Source organism: Papio anubis, chromosome 14 (genome assembly GCF_008728515.1).
Source record: "Papio anubis isolate 15944 chromosome 14, Panubis1.0, whole genome shotgun sequence".
Taxonomy (NCBI): Eukaryota; Metazoa; Chordata; class Mammalia; order Primates; family Cercopithecidae; genus Papio; species Papio anubis.
Genome location: NC_044989.1, coordinates 30,150,368 through 30,169,057, shown reverse-complemented (window position 1 = coordinate 30,169,057; position 18,690 = coordinate 30,150,368). Strand labels below are relative to the sequence as shown.

At 46.3% G+C, this 18,690-nt stretch overlaps 3 long non-coding RNA genes across 4 annotated transcripts in view; 2 read left to right on the top strand and 1 right to left on the bottom strand.

Moving 5' to 3' along the window:
- LOC103876830 overlaps positions 1–3,149 on the top strand; it is an 82,867-nt gene extending 79,718 nt beyond the window's left edge. Inside the window, exon 2 of the long non-coding RNA XR_636235.4 lies at positions 2,819–3,149. This is a non-coding gene — a long non-coding RNA (uncharacterized LOC103876830). The remainder of the gene's footprint in view (positions 1–2,818) is intronic.
- LOC103876829 lies at positions 1,775–4,146 on the bottom strand. Its single transcript, XR_002516586.2, has 2 exons — positions 4,062–4,146; positions 1,775–2,966 (listed from the first exon to the last, which is right to left on the bottom strand). It is a non-coding gene; the product is annotated as an uncharacterized LOC103876829 (long non-coding RNA).
- Positions 4,147–4,361: 215 nt separating this feature from the next.
- On the top strand, positions 4,362–16,131 carry LOC108581593. 2 transcript variants are annotated; one of them, XR_001893964.3, is made up of 4 exons: positions 4,362–5,877; positions 9,979–10,103; positions 10,193–11,065; positions 13,474–16,131. It is a non-coding gene; the product is annotated as an uncharacterized LOC108581593 (long non-coding RNA). The 2 variants fall into 2 exon arrangements; XR_001893963.3 differs by lacking the exon at positions 13,474–16,131 and having other exon boundaries at positions 10,193–11,525.
- The last annotated feature ends 2,559 nt before the right edge of the window (positions 16,132–18,690 follow it).

Genomic DNA, 18,690 nt, shown 5'->3' with positions numbered 1-18,690 from the left:
TCCTGGCAAAGCCGCCCACTGACTGCCACCTTGGACAAATCAATAACTTCTCTGGACCTCATTTACACAGCTGTGCTAGAAGGCAGTTGGTTTAAATCAGTCATTCTCAAAAGTGAATCATTTAGTACACTAGTTTTGCAAGCTGCTTCTCAAAAAAAAAAAAAAAAAAGAAGTCTCAAAGGTCAAATAAGCGAGGAATCCTATAAACTCCACCCCCAATTAGCACATGATACATATATATACACACACACACACACACACACACACACATATATATATATGTCAGCTTATTAATAGTTCTCAGAAATCCAGTAACAAAGAAGCCAGTCTGGCTTTGTTTAAGTCACTTTTTCCTGAACTCATTTGGCCATGAACCTTTTTTCCCTTTTAATTCCTATTAACATCCTGGCGTACTAGCACCGGAAGAAAAACAGGTGAGAAATGATGCTCTAATTTGGAGCTGGGTCTCTCAAACTTGAAAATGCATGCAAAACACCAGGGGATCTTGGTGAAATGCAGATTCTAATTCAGCAGGTCTGGGATGGCGCCTGAGAGTCTAGATGTCTAACAAGCTCCCAGGTGATGCCCGTGATGCCAGTCTAGGGACCACACGTCAAATTACAAAGGACTGATTCTAAAGGCTTTGTTTGGCTTCAGTATTGGAAGTAGTATAGAAACGGTGGCTCAGGGACTCTGAAATCATAAGGACCTGGGTCCGGGCCCTGACTCCACCACTTACCAGCAGTATGACCTTGGACAAGTCATTTTACCTCCCTGACGTTCGTTTTCTTATCTGTAAAGTTTAGATATTGATCATGTCTGCTCCATGGGATTGTTTGAGAATTAAATAAGACTATGCAAATAAAACACAATGCAAGACCTAGCCCATGATAGGAGTAAAATATATGCTGGTCATCACTGATGATGAGACACAGTTCAAGCCTCTCCTATCTGTAGGCTGACACCTACAGATGACACCTCTTTCCGTGCCCCCACTGTTACTTTCATCACTGACTGCTGCTCCCAACCCTCCTTCCTCCCCAGTCCCAAGGCCCTGTTGTCTCTGTGTGTGTGACTTTACATGATCTCTCTTCTCTAGCACATTCTGGTAACCTCTCTTGCTTTCAGGGCATCAGAGGAGCTGAGGGATCATGGCTTCTCCTCTGATGATTACAGACAAACTGTACTAGCAGCCCACTAGTAATAGTACAACCCACTCAGGCAGAAGCTGGGCTAACATAGGTCTTCCTAACCCTGTCCAAACGGGGTCCTCATTGACGGGTGAAGCGAAGCATCGGGGTTAGCACGAGCCCATCACACTATCCTGGGTACAGGCCCTACTGACTGTCATAGACTTTGTTGTATGTCACATGCAGCTACTTGAGAGTATAACTCTCACTATATTCACCTTTGTGTTCCTCAGTCGTGTGTCTGCAATGGAATTGTATTAACATGTTCACCTGGTAAAAAGAAATCCTTTATGAGCTAGCAAGAACTGTATTTGGGCTCAGTTAAACCCTCTGCTTAATTGCAATTATGCTTAAACAATGGATTAGGACCATAGCACTCTGGCTGCCCTTGATCTTGGAAAAGGAAGGGAGGGGGAAGGAGGATCTCCATTTATGGATCACCTCTAGGTGTTTTGCTTTTGATACATATCATCTAAGCCTCTCAGCAACCCCACGTGACAGGTATTCATATTCTTATTTATCAAATTCAGAGAGACTAAGGAATTTCCCTAAATACACACAGCGAGTAAGCAGCAGAACTGGGATTAGCATTTAGGATAATTTGACTTTATTATCACTATAGGCTTTCTCTCTTCCCAATTATGTTGGCAGAAGATGGCTGCTATCGACTTCCACGTTTTACACGTTATTGGAACACCTGGAAAGAAAATAAATCTTCTCTCAACTTCACCCTGGTCTTGGGTCAAGTTCTACATCAGGACCAATTAATGTGTTCATAGAGACCGTGTCACATTGTGCAAGCATGGCAGCCTCTGATTGGACCATGTGGATGGGAGGCAGGATGAAGGAGAGTGGGTTAATCAACGCCTAGATCAGGGTGCTGGGCAGGTCCCCAGTGACTTCCAGTCTATGGCATACCCCTTATTAGGGGGCGGCAACTGGTAAAGGAGATATTAACAGGCAGATGGGGATGAAAACTCCATCTTGATCAGATCCAGGTGCCATGCTGGCTGCCCTCTGGCCCTGGTACATGTTGTCACCACCAGCCCCCCCACTGCAGTAGCCTTTGTTTTCTTTGGCAGCCTCCTCCTTGGAGGGCTGAGGATGGAAATCAATCACATCCTCACCCCTTACCTCTCATCTCTCCGTCTGGTTGCAGAGGCTGGTGTGGGGGGGGCATGGTGGCAGATTCCACAGCTGCACATATCTGGGAACTTCTGGACCCCTGAGTCCCTGCCACACCATGTCACATGCCCTTCCATTTGTCCAGCATGGAAGGGGGTAGTAGAGAGATGATGAGCCTATGCAAGAGACCATTAAAACCAAGACTTTCTGGAATTTCCATGGAGTTGCGGGGTAAAACGAGGTGAAGTGCAAGTTGTTAACCATTCCTCCAGACTCCCAAAAATGACTTTAGAGAGCCTCCCTGACCCTCCTCGCCAACAAGCCATCCAGAAATGCAAACACCATTTAAAGCTGACAGCTCCAGCTTGATCATTGTCCTCTACACCATGCAAATGTGAGCACACTTAATTAATAACCTGGGATGCCCTATCTCCTCCACACTGGGAGGGCTCAGTGCCTTTCTCTTGGTCACCACTGCTAGCTGATTTTTAATTATCTTTCAGGACTGTCGCCTTTTGAAATGCCGCAAAGGAAATGCTCACCCCAGCTGGGCCAGGGCCAGGCCTGTTGGAGAACAATGTCCATCCCAGAGTCCATTGTGCTGATCTCTTGGCTGGAACGACAGCCCTCAGACGGGAGAGGAGCGCTTCCCTGCAAACCGAGAGAGGGCTTGGTGCCTTTTCAGCATTCTGTATCTATAGAGCTGACACGACTTAAAATACTGACCTCTTTTTAAACTTTTAAAACTTTGTTTCTGAAAATACTGCCTTGAACAAGGCAACTGGGGTCTTTTATTATGTTTTAATCCAACAATTATGATGATTTCCCCTCTAATTGTAGCAGCTGGTGTTTATTGAGCATCTATTCTGTGCCAGGCACTGTGTTTAAAACAATTTTATTTTAATTTCTTAAAGACGAGTGTGAGGCTGAGCATAGTGGCACATGCCTGTAATCCCAGCACTTTGGGAGGTCGAGGCGGGTGGACCACTTGAGCTCAGGAGTTCTAGACTAGCCTGGGCAACATGGTGAAACCCCATCTCTACACAAAAATACAAAAATTAGCTGGGCGTGGTGGCACACGCCTCTAGTCCCAGCTACTTTGAAGGCAGAGGTGGGAAAACTGCTTGAGCCCAGGAGGTCAAGGCTGCAGTGAGCCGAGATCACTCCATCGCACTCTAGCCTGGGTGACAGAGCGAGACCCTGTGTCAAAAAAACAAAACAAAACAAAACAAAACCACCAAAAAAAAACCCAATATGATACTATAGGCACTGTGTTTTACATGCATTGCCTCATTCACACCTTGCAACTGTGTGAAGCAGGTACATTTACTGCCCCCCTTTTACAGAGGAGGGGACTGAGGCTCAAACATTTATATCCCCCTCCCCTACCTGAGGTCTAAGTGGCAAGTAGAGAGTGCTGGGATTTGAGGTCAGGGAGTCTGATTTCAGAGCCTACCTTTTAGCCATGACCTTCCTCTTCCCTCCTCAGAATTGAGTATATATTCCATTCTGCCCAAGAACAGGTCCTGGCAAAGCACCTACAAACCCCAAGCCTTGGTTTTTAACTTTTATTTAATTTTTTTATAAGACAGCATCTCACTATGTTGCCTAGACTAGTTTTGAACTCCTGAGCTCAAGCGATCTGCCCGCTTTGGCCTCCCAAAGTGCTGGGGTTACAGGTGCGAGCCACTGTGCCCGGTCCGATTTATATCTTCTACTCACTCCATCCCAGCAATCTGTGCTTACCTGCTTCTGAAAAATAGAAGGACTGTGTATGGTCAAGGTGCCATGTTCTTGCCACCACAGTGAGTGTTGAGAGCCAGGGCCTTGGTGGACGAAGACACAAAGTCTGCTTCCAGGAATGGACGGCGAAGCTCCTGGGTTTGCCGGCTCTTGCAGGTTCTCCAGCGAGCTCCACTGGACATTTCAGGAAAGATGTGGCTCATTCTCTGCTCAACTGGGATGTTGCAAGGAGAGGAGTGAGAAATGGGGCAGGACAGCAGCAAGGCATTCCAGAGGGCTTTCCTGCTTCCTGCTGCTAATGGTTTTTCCATTGCTGTGACTTTGGGCCTGCAATCCTTCCCCTTTACTTGGCTCTAGAACTTTCCTCTCTAGCGTTTTTTAAGTCACAAAGCCAACAAGCCCGAATTTTAAAGTAACCCCAGACCAAACATGGTGGGTTGAACTGTGTCCCTCCGAAAGATACGTCCAGGTCCTAACTCCATGTACCTATGAATGTGACTTTATTTGGAAATAGGGTCTTTGCAGGTGTAATTAAGGATTAACATTATTCTGAAGAGAAGACCCTAAGGATCTCTCAGGTGGGGCCTAAATCTAACGACTGATGTCTTTATTTAAAAAAAAAACAAGTGAGAGGAAGACTTGAGACACACAGGGGAAAGCCGTGTGAAGATAAAGACAGAAATGGAGTTAGGCCACCACAGCCAGGGAATGCCAGAAGCCACAGAAGCTGGAACAGGTGGGGAAGGATTCTCCTCTAGAGCCTTTGGAGACAGCATGACCCTGCTGTCACCCTTTATTTTGGACTTCTAGTCTCTAGAATGGTGAGAGAATAAATTTCCGTTGTCTTAAGCCAACTCAGTTGGTAGCAATTTGTTAAGGCAGTCCTAGGACACTAACACACTAAGGCAAGACGTTGTCATCAGCCAGGTCGCTGGGAACCACTGAAGAGCAGAACCTGCCTTTCATGACATCAACGTGCCCGTGGAGATTTGAGGCTGGCCAACGTGCCAACCTTAGCCCACACTCACGCCTGGGCTTTTACACTTGTCTGGCTTCTGCACCTTTGGGGACAGGTACTGTGTGGAATGGCTGGAAACTGTTGCTTATACCAGCTGACCACAGTCAGAACTGTTCTGGGAAATGACGGCCCATTTGGTAATGGAAAGCAATGCTCTCCTGCCCACTCTCTCCCAACCTCCAACCAGGCACAGCCTGGGCCTCACTTGCTGACTCAGGCAGATGCCCTAACCTCTCTGTACCTGTTTCCTAACCTATAAAATGAGGATAAAAATAACGCTTCACAGCACTGTTGGGAGAATGAAATGAGACTGGATGTGCAAAGGACCAAACACAGTGCCTGGTACTCAGTAGGACCCTTTCTCCACTGCCTGTCCTACGTCCTCTAAGGGAGCTTCTTCCAGTATGGTGCCTTAATGGATCCATTTCCATGCATTCTGTATCTGTGAGGATTCAAAGAATTACACTGAGGAGTCCTTGATGGGAGAGGGTTGGAGCAAAGGCGGGTTGAATTGCTCCATATAAAAGACTAACAGAAATTTCCAAGAGTCCTTGGAAGTCAAAAGGAAAGAGGTATGATGGTGTTTCCTCTTGAGGGATGGCAGAGTCTGGAAGAGGGGAGAAGAGGAGACAGTTTCTGTGGACAGCGTGGCAGTGGGTGGAACCAGGAGCACTAGAATGGCTGGCAGAGAAGGTCCCTGAGGAGGATTGGCCAAGGAAGCGCAGGGCAGTGGTGTGAACTGTGCCCTCTCCTGTACTTCACGGTCATCGGTCATCGGTCATCCCCTGCTCCTACCAAAGGGTAAATGTTGGTTCCGTCAGCTGTCTCGGGTCAGTGCTTCTTTAGGGAGTGTGGGGAGAGGGACACATCATGTGTGGGATGAGGCCGCATGAAAAGCAGGCGACATCTGCAGGGGACACACCTATGAGGGTATCTCTCACAGTTCTCCCAGTCTAAACAAGAAATGAGATTGGGAGACATGTAGCTCTGCAAAATTACCGGGGGTTGGAGCAGGAGGATGAAAAAGTCTTGAAATTCTGACGGCAAGCGGGAAGACAGCACCAGGCAGTTGACCTGGCCGCTAAAGGAAAAGGTGAGCTCAGCGGCTTGAGGACTTGGGGACAGCCAGGAGGCAGCTCTTGGGGGCCTGTTTGACTTAGCTCCTGATTCCCTGCCATGCTAGCGTGGTGCATTGCATTCAACAGATTCTCAATAAATCCCTAAAAATAAATGATGTCTCGCAGGGGCCATGGAGAGCCAAAATAGTATGTAATATTCTGCATAGGAGGAGCCCATGCTGCAAACCAAAGTCAAACTATGCACAGGGAGCTTCGAGGGATCTCCCTTTTCGGTCCCTGCTAGCTCAATGGACTTTACCTCTTTCCTTCTTCCCTAGGCCTTTCCTCTTGAGTAAATTCTCCCCAGTGCCTGAGAGCAGTTTATAAACTTTTTCCCAGATGACTGCTCTCTATAATCTATAATTCTCATCAATTATATATGAAAATATACACCTATATCTAAGGACATATAAGATATATATTTATATATAATTATATATTTTTATATATAATTATATAGTGATATATTTTATCTTTCCTCTGTTCCTTTAAAGCAAATCGCCCCCACTCCCACTGCCTTTTTTTTTTTTTTTTTTCCGAGACAGGGTCTCGCTCTGTTGACCAGGCTGGAATGCAGTGGTGCGATCATGCCTCACTGCAGCCTCTGCCTCCCCGGCTCAAGTGATCTTCCCACCTCACCCTGCCAAGTAGCTGGGACTGAAGGCACGCATCATCACGTCGGGCTAATTTTTGTATTTTTTGTAGAGATGGGGTTTTGCCATGTTGCCCAGACTGGTCTTGAACCCCTGACCTCAGGTGATCTACCTGCCTCGGCCTCCCAAAGTGTTGGCATCACAGGCCTGAGCCACCACGCCCCACCTACATTTTCTGCATGAGGATAAGGAAGCTCTGAGAGGTTAAATGACTTGCCTGAGTCACTCAGCTAATGAATGGTGAAGCCCAGCACTTAGCTCAGGCCAGGCGGCATCACCGCTCACTGTAAGCTATTCCCACGTGGCGAGGCGCAGGGTCTTTCGGCCTCATCACTGATGTGGGGACTTGAACATGGCTCTTCCTTTTCCTGCATCCTCCATGTGCCCTCCTGGTAAACCAGACACCCACGGCCTCAGCCGCTCTTCATCAGCCTGACTTGGGCTTCCAGAGCCTACCCAGGCCACGTGGGGCTGGTTTGGCAAAAACTGGGCTCTAGAATTTGCTTTAGCTGTTTTCTTTTCCACTTCATTGTTTCCGTGGGATGTCTGCCTTCCCAAAATAACACCGGGGCATTCCAGGTAAACTCAACATCCGACGAAAATCCCCGTTCAGCGGCAAGTCCGAGGGGCCCTGGTTTTTGCTATTGTTTTCCTCCCTTCCTCTGATCCCTCTGGCTTGGGAGGGGTAGGCGTCTGGGACAGGTTCCCGGTGGAGCCTGGATGGAGGGGGAAGCCGGAGGAGGAGAGGCGGGGCTTGGCCAGCTCCAGCCAGCCAGCTGATACTCTCGCTCTCTGCGCTAGCGCTGGAGGTAGCCCTGAGCTTGCCCTTCTCACTTTTCTGGGGAACGTTCTGAGGCCTGGCGGAAAAGAACTGGGCAGGATTTTGTGCCTTACTTCACTTGTATCAGAGAAAGAAAATAAAACCAAGGTGGCCCCTAATTCTGCTCTGATTTCTGGAGGCAGCATGGATGGTATCATGGAGAAGCATTGACTTTGGATTAAGCCAGATCTGGGCTGAATCCTGGCTCTGGTGCTTACCAGCTGTAAGCCATAGAAGCTGTAAGACCATAAACAGCTTATGTGTTCCTCTGAGCCTCCATTTCCTCATCAGTAAAATGGGGGTGATAGTGTCCCTATTAAAGCAATAAAGACAGATGAATGCAATGCCCCAAATAGGACCTGCCCCATAATAGGGTCTCAACCCATACAGAATAGTTTTCTCTCTACTTCTTAGGATATGGGAGGGGGGAGTTGCTTACTTCTTCATTGCTTTTTTTTTTTTTTTTTTTTTTTTTTTAGACAGAGTCTTGCTCTGTCGCCCAGGCTGGAGTGCAGTGGCGCGATCTCGGCTCCCTGCAACCTCCGCCTCCCCGGGGGTTCAAGCGATTTTCATGCTTCAGCTTCCTGAGTAGCTGGGATTACAGGTATGCACCGTCACTTCCAGCTAATTTTTTTTGTAATTTTAGCAGAGACATGGTTTCACCATGTTGGCCAGGCTGGTCTTGAACTCCTGACCTCAGATGATCCACCTGCCTCAGCCTCCCAAAGTTCTAGGATCACAGACAGGAGCCATCGCACCTGGCCTTCATTGCTTTTTGATGTCATTATTACCCAAGTGCTGAGAAGGTGCTGTTTAGAGGCCAACTTAGAGAAGTGGAAAAAACAGAGTGTTACCAGACAGGCAGGGCCCATGGCCACCAGCCTTGCTTGTTTATGTATGTACCCCTAACAGAATTTTGTAAAGCTAGCCCCTCTGTACCCCCAGCACATTTAAAAAATGAAGTTCAAAAGTTAAGTAGCTGCAAAAACTGTGGTTTCTGGCTTATTGTAAATATTGATATTTAAAACCTACTGTGACTTCACACTTTAAAACGTATCCAGTGGAACGTAACATGGACGATTTGATATCCCCTCTCATCCATTTTAAAATGTATGAAAAAGCTGGTTGGCATTCAGGAATTTTACATCTTTCTTTTTATCTCCTGGAACTCGTATTACTATTTCTACTTCCTTCACAGATTTTTATCCTGACATATTATTTTCTTATGCTTCAGAGTATTTTATAGATCACATTTATATACATGGAAAAAGTCATTTTTAGTATTTTATACTTTTTTCTTTTTTTTTTTTTTGCTCTCCTAGGACTCTCCCCCAAGAGTAGGGGGAGCGAAGAACAAAGTAATTAAATGAAAATTGTTATTTTATTTTATTTATATATATATTTTTGAGATGGAGTCTCATTCTGTCGCCCAGGCTGGAGTGCAGTGGCGCGATCTCAGCTCACTGCAAGCTCTGCCTCCTGGGTTCACGCCGTTCTCCTGCCTCAGCCTCCCGAGTAGCTGGGACTACAGGCGCCCGCCACCACGCCCGGCTAATTTTTTGTATTTTTAGTAGAGACGGGGTTTCACCATGTTAACCAGGATGGTCTCGATCTCCTGACCTCATGATCTGCCCGCCTCAGCCTCCCAAAGTGCTGGGATTACACGCGTGAGCCACAGTACCTGGCCGAAAATTGTTATTATTCTCACCACCAGTACAAGGGTGCAGCAGGCCCTGTGAGCTATGGAATTATTCATGGAGTCATTCCCCACGTTGGGTCCCCTTTCTTTTGTAAAATGGAAAAAGCCTTAGTGTGTTAATTAATTCTTATTCTCAGGTAACTCCATTTTAGGGAAGAAGGCCTATGCAAGTTGCGGATCTGGAAATTGGTTTCCTGATTATTATTTTTGCCTAATTACCCTCCGGAATTGGATACATATCCCAGTTAGAGGACACTGAGTTCCCATGTGAAACCCAACTTTATTACTTAATATGGTCAGGTAACCTGAGGCAAGTTTCCAAACCTGTGGGTTTCCACAGAGGATTGCTACTAGAATAAAATGAGGTTATAGATATTATGCTATAAAGTTTAAGTTCCCAATAAATGGTGAATTCTCAGGGGACACATTTTTCAATATTTAGTATTTATGAAATTAGGGTGTGTATTATTATCAGTGTGTACATTTGATGTGGTAGGATTTTCCCCCCAAGTCTGTTATTGAATTGCAATTGATAGCCACTTAGAATTAAAGATACAGGGTAGTTTGCATCCTTCCAGCCTGTCCTCAGTCTGCCTTCTTTTGGGTTTCCAGGCTGCACCTAATAACACTCTGACCTGGGCTCATGGCCTTGGGGGCTGAAGTCTACAGCAAAGAGCCGGCGATACCTCTTGAATCCTTTTCCCAGATTGTACCAGTGGCTCAGAGCTCATCAGCTTGTAAGTATCATTGAACAGTTTTCTCTAGATCCACTCCCCTAACTGCAAGCTCATTGAATTGCATCTAACGTTTGCTTTTCCCTCCATAGCTTTGTGAAAGTTTCCTGTAGTTTTCTTTGATCTATATGACAGTTCATTGTCCAGAAGAGCTATGTCGTCCTTGGATTTGAAGGCTTCGCTGTGTACTCCTTCTTTTCATTTGAAAGGAAAAAAGAAGCCAACAGAAAAGAGATCTGAGCGCTGATCCCCGTGAGAAAGGACAAAGTTACCTGCAAAGAAGCCGTTATGCTGCCTTTGTTCATGGACTCTACGGAGATCCGTATCCAGTGTGAAACATCTCTCTGATCACGTATTAGGGACTCAGCAAAATGTCGGTGAATGCATGAAATGAATCAATCCCATGGAAATTTAGTTTTAAACGATGCTTTATTGCGAAAGATTTCAAACATTGGGAAGTAAATAAACGGTGAAGTGAGTGTCCATGCAGCCATCACTGGTTTCAATAATGGTCGGTTTATGACTCATTTTGTTGCATTTACACTTCCCTTCTCCTACCAAGGTCATTTTGAAGCCGCTCCCTCAGATCATATAGTTTTATCCGTAAGTGTCTCAGCAAGCATTTCTAAAACATAAGGTTCTTTTTAAAAACCTTAAACACAATACCTTATGACACCTTAAAAGTTTAACAATTCCTCAGTATATGCACACAGTGCTCAAATTTTCCCAACTTTCTCTTTATTGTTTTATGATGTGGGAATTCACTTTAAAATATTGGTTTTGGTGGAGAGACCTGTCAAAGACTTTTCAACTATTTTCATAAGTGTTTCTCAGGTTTTAGTGTGCAAAGCATTCACCTGCGGAGCTTATTAAAGTGAAGATTCCTAAACTCCACCCAGGCACAGAAAGAGCCCCAGAAGTTGCCATTCATAACAAGCATCTCCAAGGAATGTGATGTGTGTACGGTATGTAATCCAACTCTGAGAGAAACCCCACCCAGGCCTAGAAAAAGCCCCAAAAGTTCCCGTTCCTAACCAGCATCTCCAGTGAATGTGATGTATGCGGAGTAACCATACTCTGAGAAATCCCAATCCACATCTATTGAAACTCCCGTCCTTTTCCTTTCCTTGTCTTGGTTTAACTCCTTGACCCTCACCTCTTGCTGGGCTCCAACAGGTACTATGATCCAGTTACACTGAATTTATTTTGGTTCTTTGACTGTACCGTGCTCTCTCCATCTGGCCTTCGTCCAGGCGTTCGCCTCTGTCTCGAACATATCCAGGTGCCATTGTAGCCCCTCACCTCCTCTTCACTTAATTGACCCCTGTTCATCTTTTGGGTCCTGATATGGTTTGGCTCTGTGTCCCCATCCAAACCTCATCTTGAACTGTAGCTCCCATAATGCCCACATGTTGTGGGAGGGACCTGGTGGGAGATCATTGAATCACGGGGGCGGTTTTCCCCATACTGTTCTCTGCGGTAGTGAACAAGTCTCACAAGAGCTGATGTCTTTGGTGAGGGGTTTCCCCTTTTGTTTGGCTTTCATTTGCTCTTGCCTGTTGTCATGTAAAACATGCGTTTTGCCTTCCACCATGACTGTAAAGCCTCCCCAGTCACATGGAAGTGTGAGTCCATTAAACCTCTTTTTCTTTTTTTTTTTTTTTGAGACGGAGTCTCGCTCTGCCGCCCAGGCTGGAGTGCAGTGGCCCGATCTCAGCTCACTGCAAGCTCCGCCTCCCGGGTTCCCGCCATTCTCCTGCCTCAGCCTCCCGAGTAGCTGGGACTACAGGCGCCCGCCACCGCGCCCGGCTATTTTTTTGTATTTTTTTAGTAGAGACGGGGTTTCACCGTGTTAGCCAGGATGGTCTCGATCTCCTGACCTCGTGATCCACCCGTCTCGGCCTCCCAAAGTGCTGGGATTACAGGCTTGAGCCACCGCGCCCGGCCAAACCTCTTTTTCTTTATGAATTACCTAGTCTCGGGTACGTCTTTATCAGCAGCATGAAAACGGACTAATACAGGTCCTTGTTCAGCATCCCTTCCTCCCTGCTGCCTTCCCTAAACTTCAATTCCAGGTCAGGTGTCCCTCCTACCTGCTCTCCCAGTGCCCCACGTTTCCTGTCATAACAGCCATCAAACTCCTTTGCCACCACATCAGAAGCACTGGTCATGCTCTCCCAGCAGACTGTCAGTTCCCTAAGAGTGGAGCCCTCATCTGTCTGTTTACTCCTACAGTCCCAGCAGCCGGTGCCTGCCCTGCACACAGCCAGGATTCTGCGAGTCACCACTGAAAATGACACTGAGTTCTGTTGAAAGTTCATTTTAACCATATGAACTAGGGAAAATTTTGCTAGCAGAAAATACCCATATTTTATTTGTGTACAGCCTAAAAATCTCAAGCATTAGCATGTATATGCAAAATACAGTCAAACTGGGCTAGGTGTGGTGCTCACACCTGTAATCCTAGCACTTTGGAAAGCTGAGGTGGGAGGATCACTTGAGTCCAGGAGTTCAAGACCATCCTGGGCAGCACGGCAAAACCCTATCTATGCAAAAAAAAAAAAAAAAACCAAAAAAAAAAAAAATTAACTGGGTGTAGTGACATGTGCCTATGCTCCCAGCTACTAGGGAGGCTGAGGCAGGAGAATCACTTGAGCCTGGGAAGTGGAGGGTGCAGTAATCTGAGATCATGTCACTGAACTCCAGTTGGGGGACACAGTAGAGGGAGATCCTGTCGCCTGTCTCAAAAAAAAAAAAAAAAAAGAAAGAAAGAAAAGAAAAAGTGCAATCAGACTTGTTATAAACACCTATTTCCAGCATGTTTCCTATAACATATGTTTGCTATGTGTTGTCTTTTTGTCAGCACTTGCTGGTAGATACACAACTGTAGTTAACAAAAAATTTGAAAGAGCAAAGAAGTCTCCATCTACTTAGTTCTTTCCTCTTATTGAGAAAAGATAATCTTTCTCCATGCCTATGTTCAGCTCAAGGAATGCCAGGTGAGTTTTGAGAGAAGTCTTTTCTTCCTCTTCTACATGGTCATTTACTCATAAGGCAGCATATGATCTATTCCTGCCCTGTTCGGTAGGGCAGCCATCAGCCCCAAGTGGCCATTGAGCATTTGAAATGCGGCTAGTACAAAATGATATGTGCTGGAAATATTAAGTACACACTGGACGTTTTTTTTTGGAACAAAGTCTTGCTTAGTCACCCAGGCTGGAGTGTAGCAGCATGATCTAGGCTCACTGTAGCCTCAATTTCCTGGGCTCAAGTCATCCTCCCATCTCATCTCAGCCTCCTGAGTAACTGGGACTACGGGTGCACACCAACACGCATAGCTAATTTTTTTTTTTTTTTTTTTTTTTTTTTGTAGAGACAAAGTCTCACTGTGTTACCCAGTCTGCTCTCCCACTCCTGGACTCAAGCAATCCTCCCACCTCAACCTCTCAGAGTGCTGGGATTACAGGTGTGAGCCACCATGCCCAGCCCACACTGGATTTTAAGGACTTAGTATGAAAGAATGTCAATGATCTCATTAAAATACTTTATACTGATTTCATGTTGAAATAACAATACTTTGGCTATATTAAGTTAAATAAAAATATTACTAAAATCAATTTCACCAGTCTCTTTTTACTTTTATGTGGCTTTTAGAAAATTTAGAACTACATACGTGGCTTGCATTGTTTCCATAGCCAGCACTGATCTATACGACTATTTGGCCTCTCTGTTGCAGTTTTCTCAGCTCTAAAATGGGGATATCTATAATAACTGTTTTACGGAATGTTATAAGGATAAAATGAGTTAATATTTGTAAGGCATTTCGAACAATACCTGACATATAATAAGTGCTTTTAAAAATATTTGTGAAATAAATAGATGGTGCTTAATATTTTTAGCATCTAAACTTCTTGGATAGGCCCAGGTCCCCTACAAAACTGAACTTGAGGCAGAGCTTAGGGGCTAATGTTTTATCAGAAGGTATAATCCCAGGGAGAGCACGACTGAGGGCAAAGGGGAAGTAAGGCAGGGGAGGAGGGAAGCCATCACAAGATGGTTTTTTGTGGAACTGGCCACAGCTTCCCAAGAAAACACATAGCTGATTGCTTGATCATGTGAGCCATCCAGAGAAGCAGTACAGGACCACTGCATCTTGGAAGAACTGTTGAGGGAAGGAAGGTGAACAATTTATCTGTCAGTTTCCTCCTATCTCCTGCTCACATTGGTTAAGGTTTGCCCCTTGTGGAGTTAAGTCCTTTGCACTTTCTGCTTATGTCACTAGGCCCTTTTGGAAAGCCACCAGGGAAGTCAGAGATGCCACAGTCCAGGTGGCTGGACATGGGCTCTGGAGCCCCTGAGGCCCCTGACAGGGCAGGTGCCATGGAAGGCGTGATGAAGCCCGGCCCTCATCTGTGGGGCTCAGTCAGCAATGAGAGGTGAGGCCACAGCAGTGGCAGCGAGGTTCATAACCACGGGGAGGTCATTATACCACGGTGGGGCTGCTCCAGCTAGGAATCAGGGCAACGACTGAGCCTCGGGGGAGATGGGGCCAAGTGGAGCTGAGGAAGGAGATGTGTCCTATGAACCCCATATACCCTGCCTCTCAGAGCCTGATCAGATTTGCTTACTGGACCTCGACACTTACATGTCTCACTAGCATCTCAACTTCAGTGTGTCTGAAACTGAAGTTTTGGTTTCCATATTTGAGTCTATCCCCTGACCTAGTCCCTCTGTTTCCTATCTTCTACAGTTCAGTAAATTCACCCGCTTGCTTAAACCAGAATACTGGAGGCCATATTTGAGGACTTGCTTTCCTCTGCCACATGTGATCATCAGCAAGTTCTGTGGATGTAATCTCCAAATTGGATCTTCAAGCTATCTGCCTTTCTCTATCTCCACCAGATGGCGGGTCACCAGCATCTCTTCCATTACAGTGGATTCCAAGAGGGTCTTCCTGCCTCCTCCCTTTCCTCTCTCCAGTTCTTTATTTACACAGTAGCCAGAGTAATATTTCACAGCATAAATCAAGTCATGCCTCTCGGCTGCTTTAAAACCCTGCAGTGGCTTTTAGAATAAATCCTGAAGTCTTTTCCATGTTCTACGAAGCCTTCCATGATCTCACTCCTGTCTTTTCCACCTCACCTTGAAACCCTCCCCTTCCTCCCTGGCCCAGCTAGCCAACCTCATTCTTTCCTAACACACAATGCATGCTTTATTGTTTCAGGGCAGGAATTGGCAGAATACTTCCTGCTTCTGTTTTATAAATAAAGTTTTATTGGAACACAGGCATGAGAGAGATTGATGGACCATGAAGCCAAACATATTTACTATCTGGCCCTGCATAGAATGTTTGCTGAACCGTTTTTTGGGGCCTTTGACTTTGCCTCGGGCTCTTTTTCCAGTTTGTAGCCCAGTTGATTCTTTGACTTTCAGCTCTCAGCTCATATGTTACCTCTTCAAATAGATCATCCTTGACAACATTGCTTCAGTAGAAGCCCCTGTCTCCAACCCCAAAACATGCTTATTCTCCATCACACCACTCTGCTTCTGACCTTTGTAGCATTTTCTCAATTTTAGATTACATATGTATGTATTACGTTACCTGTTTACTGTCCATGTCCTTCCCTGACAACTTTAAGCTCCACGAGGGTAAAGACCGTGGCTGTTTTGTTCAGTATTGCACTCCTTGCACCTCCAAGTGCCTTCTCTTGCTAATAAATCACCGGAATTCCTGCATCCAGAATGAGGCTTGATCCCTTCAGTGCAGCTCCTACTCTCCCAACCACTCCACTAGTCTGTACACTTATCCAGCAATTCTCCACTGCTGAGGACAGTTTGGGCTCAGGTGATGCTTCCAGAGAGCAGTTGAGTGTGGAGTCTGAGCTACGGGGTTGAATTTCCTAACAATTCTCAGCCATCTGGGGAGTTGTGACACCACCTCATTGGGTGTTTGATTTTTAAAAAATGATGTTACAGGCTGGGTGTGGTGGCTCACGCCTGTAATCCCAGCATTTTGGGAGGCCGAGGTGGGTGAATCACCTGAGGTCAGGAGTTTGAGACCAGCCTGGCTAACTTGCCGAAACTCTGTCTCTACTAAAAATACAAAAATTAGCCAGACATGGTGGTGCATGCCTGTAATCCCAGCTACTCAGAAGACTGAGGCAGGAGAATCGCTTGAACCAGGAGCCAGAAGTTGCAGCGAGCCGAGATCGCGCCACTGCACTCTCCAGCATGGATGACAGAGTGAGACTCTGACTCAAAACAAACAAACAAAAAAGATGTTACAATTCTCTCACTGTTTCGCACATGCTAGAAAATAAAAAATGATCACAGGGTATCGTGCATTTATCTTTCATTAAAACAGCCTGAGAGTTACTTTGGGGAGCACTAATTCTAGAGGGCTGCCGGGAGGAGGTCCCGCAGCAGCACTTGTAGGTGCCTCCTCTGCAGCCACCTTGGGCCTGTGCCACCTTCCAGGGTCGTGATTCCTTGCTAACTTCCCCAGAGCATGGGCTAGACAGGTGCAGTTGGGGCTGGGAGGCCAGGCAAGCAGCTGCAGCTCAGGGGCACTGAGGGCACGGGCCTGGAAACCCTTCCTGTGGAACAGGCCGAAAGAATCCAGGGATATGTAAATGCATCAGACTGAGACACAGGCCCAAGCACCACTGCTTTCAGATGTACACACACAGTCATGGGGAGGAGGGACAGAGCAGGAAGTGGTTTAGAAAGCCACTCCCTCGGCTTTACAGATGAGAAAACTCCATCTAGAGAAGGGACCTACCGGGTTAAAATTAGAATCGACTAGAATGCAGACCTCTCTCCATTCTCCCACTATGTTCTTCTAGGCTGAATCAGCCAGGCTGTCCTAAGATTCTAAGGTGTCCTCCTGGACAGTATCTAGAATGGCTGGGCACATGCAGGATTCCTCTGGAAAGCTTCATGGAGGAGGCTTGGAAGAGCACAGGACTTGGACTTGGATGAACTTAGGTTTGAACCCCGACCACTCAATAGCTGCAAGTCCAGGACTAATGTCCCAAACTGCTGTGAGCTTCAGTTTCAGAACCATAAATTGTGGTAAGAGTCTCTAAATTGCTGGACAGTTTTGAAGATTCAATGAAGTAAGACCCCAAGTGTGCCTCAGGAGTTCCAGACACATAGTAGGCATGCAGACATTCAGTCAATATTAGTTGGATTTTGAGCAGCCAAGCTAGCAGAGGAGGGGTAGGAGCAGGAAACCGTGTATCCATGGGGTATGGTGTCTTCTACAGTAATTACAAATGAGTTCCTCAAAGGAAAAGTCCATGACAAATGCCCCTTTCCCATCCCCTCAATCCCAACCTCCCGGAATACCATGTTTCAGGTAGTACAAGTATGAAGGTTGCATCTGTCCAATGTCTTCAGAGGAATCAGGGTTTGTACTCATAACATCTTACATCCTGGGACATAGGTTTCAGTATGACCTATGCCATTGTCTTTGGATACCTGCTTACTAAAGGCATTCCACCCTCTCCAGGCCATTTTATAGATATCCAGCGGAACAATGTTAATGTTGTTGGATGGCTCAGTGCCCCACCCACTCTGGCAACAAAAGGATATCATTAATGTCCTTTGCGCAACAAAAGGATATCATTTGTCTTAATGTGGGGCATTTGTTCAGAGTCCTTTGAGACCTCAAAGCATTCCTCTTCCCCCACATCCAGTTTGCCTGACTGTGCTCTGAGAAATTCTGAGTGTTCAACAGAGCCTCTGCTGGTAGGAGAGGGGCCAGAGTGGGTGGGGCACTGAGCCACCCATCACCCTTCCTTCAGAGAAGTTTCACTTTAAGCTCTTTGCACATTGGGTATCTCTGTAAGATTATATTTGAACTAAAATTTTTGCAGCTAAAAACCAGTTTGCCAATTGTTCACTGGAGACTGAAATTAATGGCTGCCAGGTTCTGTCCTAGGTGGTTGTCACATGTCATCTTGCCTCATGTACTCCTCCTGATAACCATCTGAGTGGGTGTCATTAGCCTTGCTGCAGTGACAAGGAAACCAGGGTTCTGAGAAAGGAAGGAATTAGCTTTAGGAGCTAAGAAAAGAAGGATCCCAGGACTGGACCCCAGGCCTGCCTGGCTGGAAGCGACACCCTCAGACCCCGCAGAATACTATCAGAGTGTGGTGCTAGTAACACGGATTTCCAGTTGGAGATCTGCGTTCAAGTTGTGTTTCTGCCTCTTCCTACTTGAATGATCCCTGACTGGACACTTCATGTTATTTGAGCCCTGTTTTCCTTCCTCAAAAAATGGGTATGATAATAACACCAGTCAGAAGATGCACACTCTTACGTCTCATCCCAGTGATGCTATTTGTGTGGCATCTTGGGGGAGAGCCCAACTGCCTCCTTCACAACCCCTCGCCCCCAGGCTGAGCTGGCCTGGCTGCCAGCAGACTCCCCATTCATAATGATCCCAGTCTTGGGGTCGCTGAACTGCAAGGGTGAAGTTTCCCTGGGGGCCCAGAAGCCCTTATTTATGCTCAGTCTGGGGCTGTGGGGCTCAAGATCAAAGTGTGTACTCTGCTCTCCCCAGGCGAGACACATCCCTTCACCC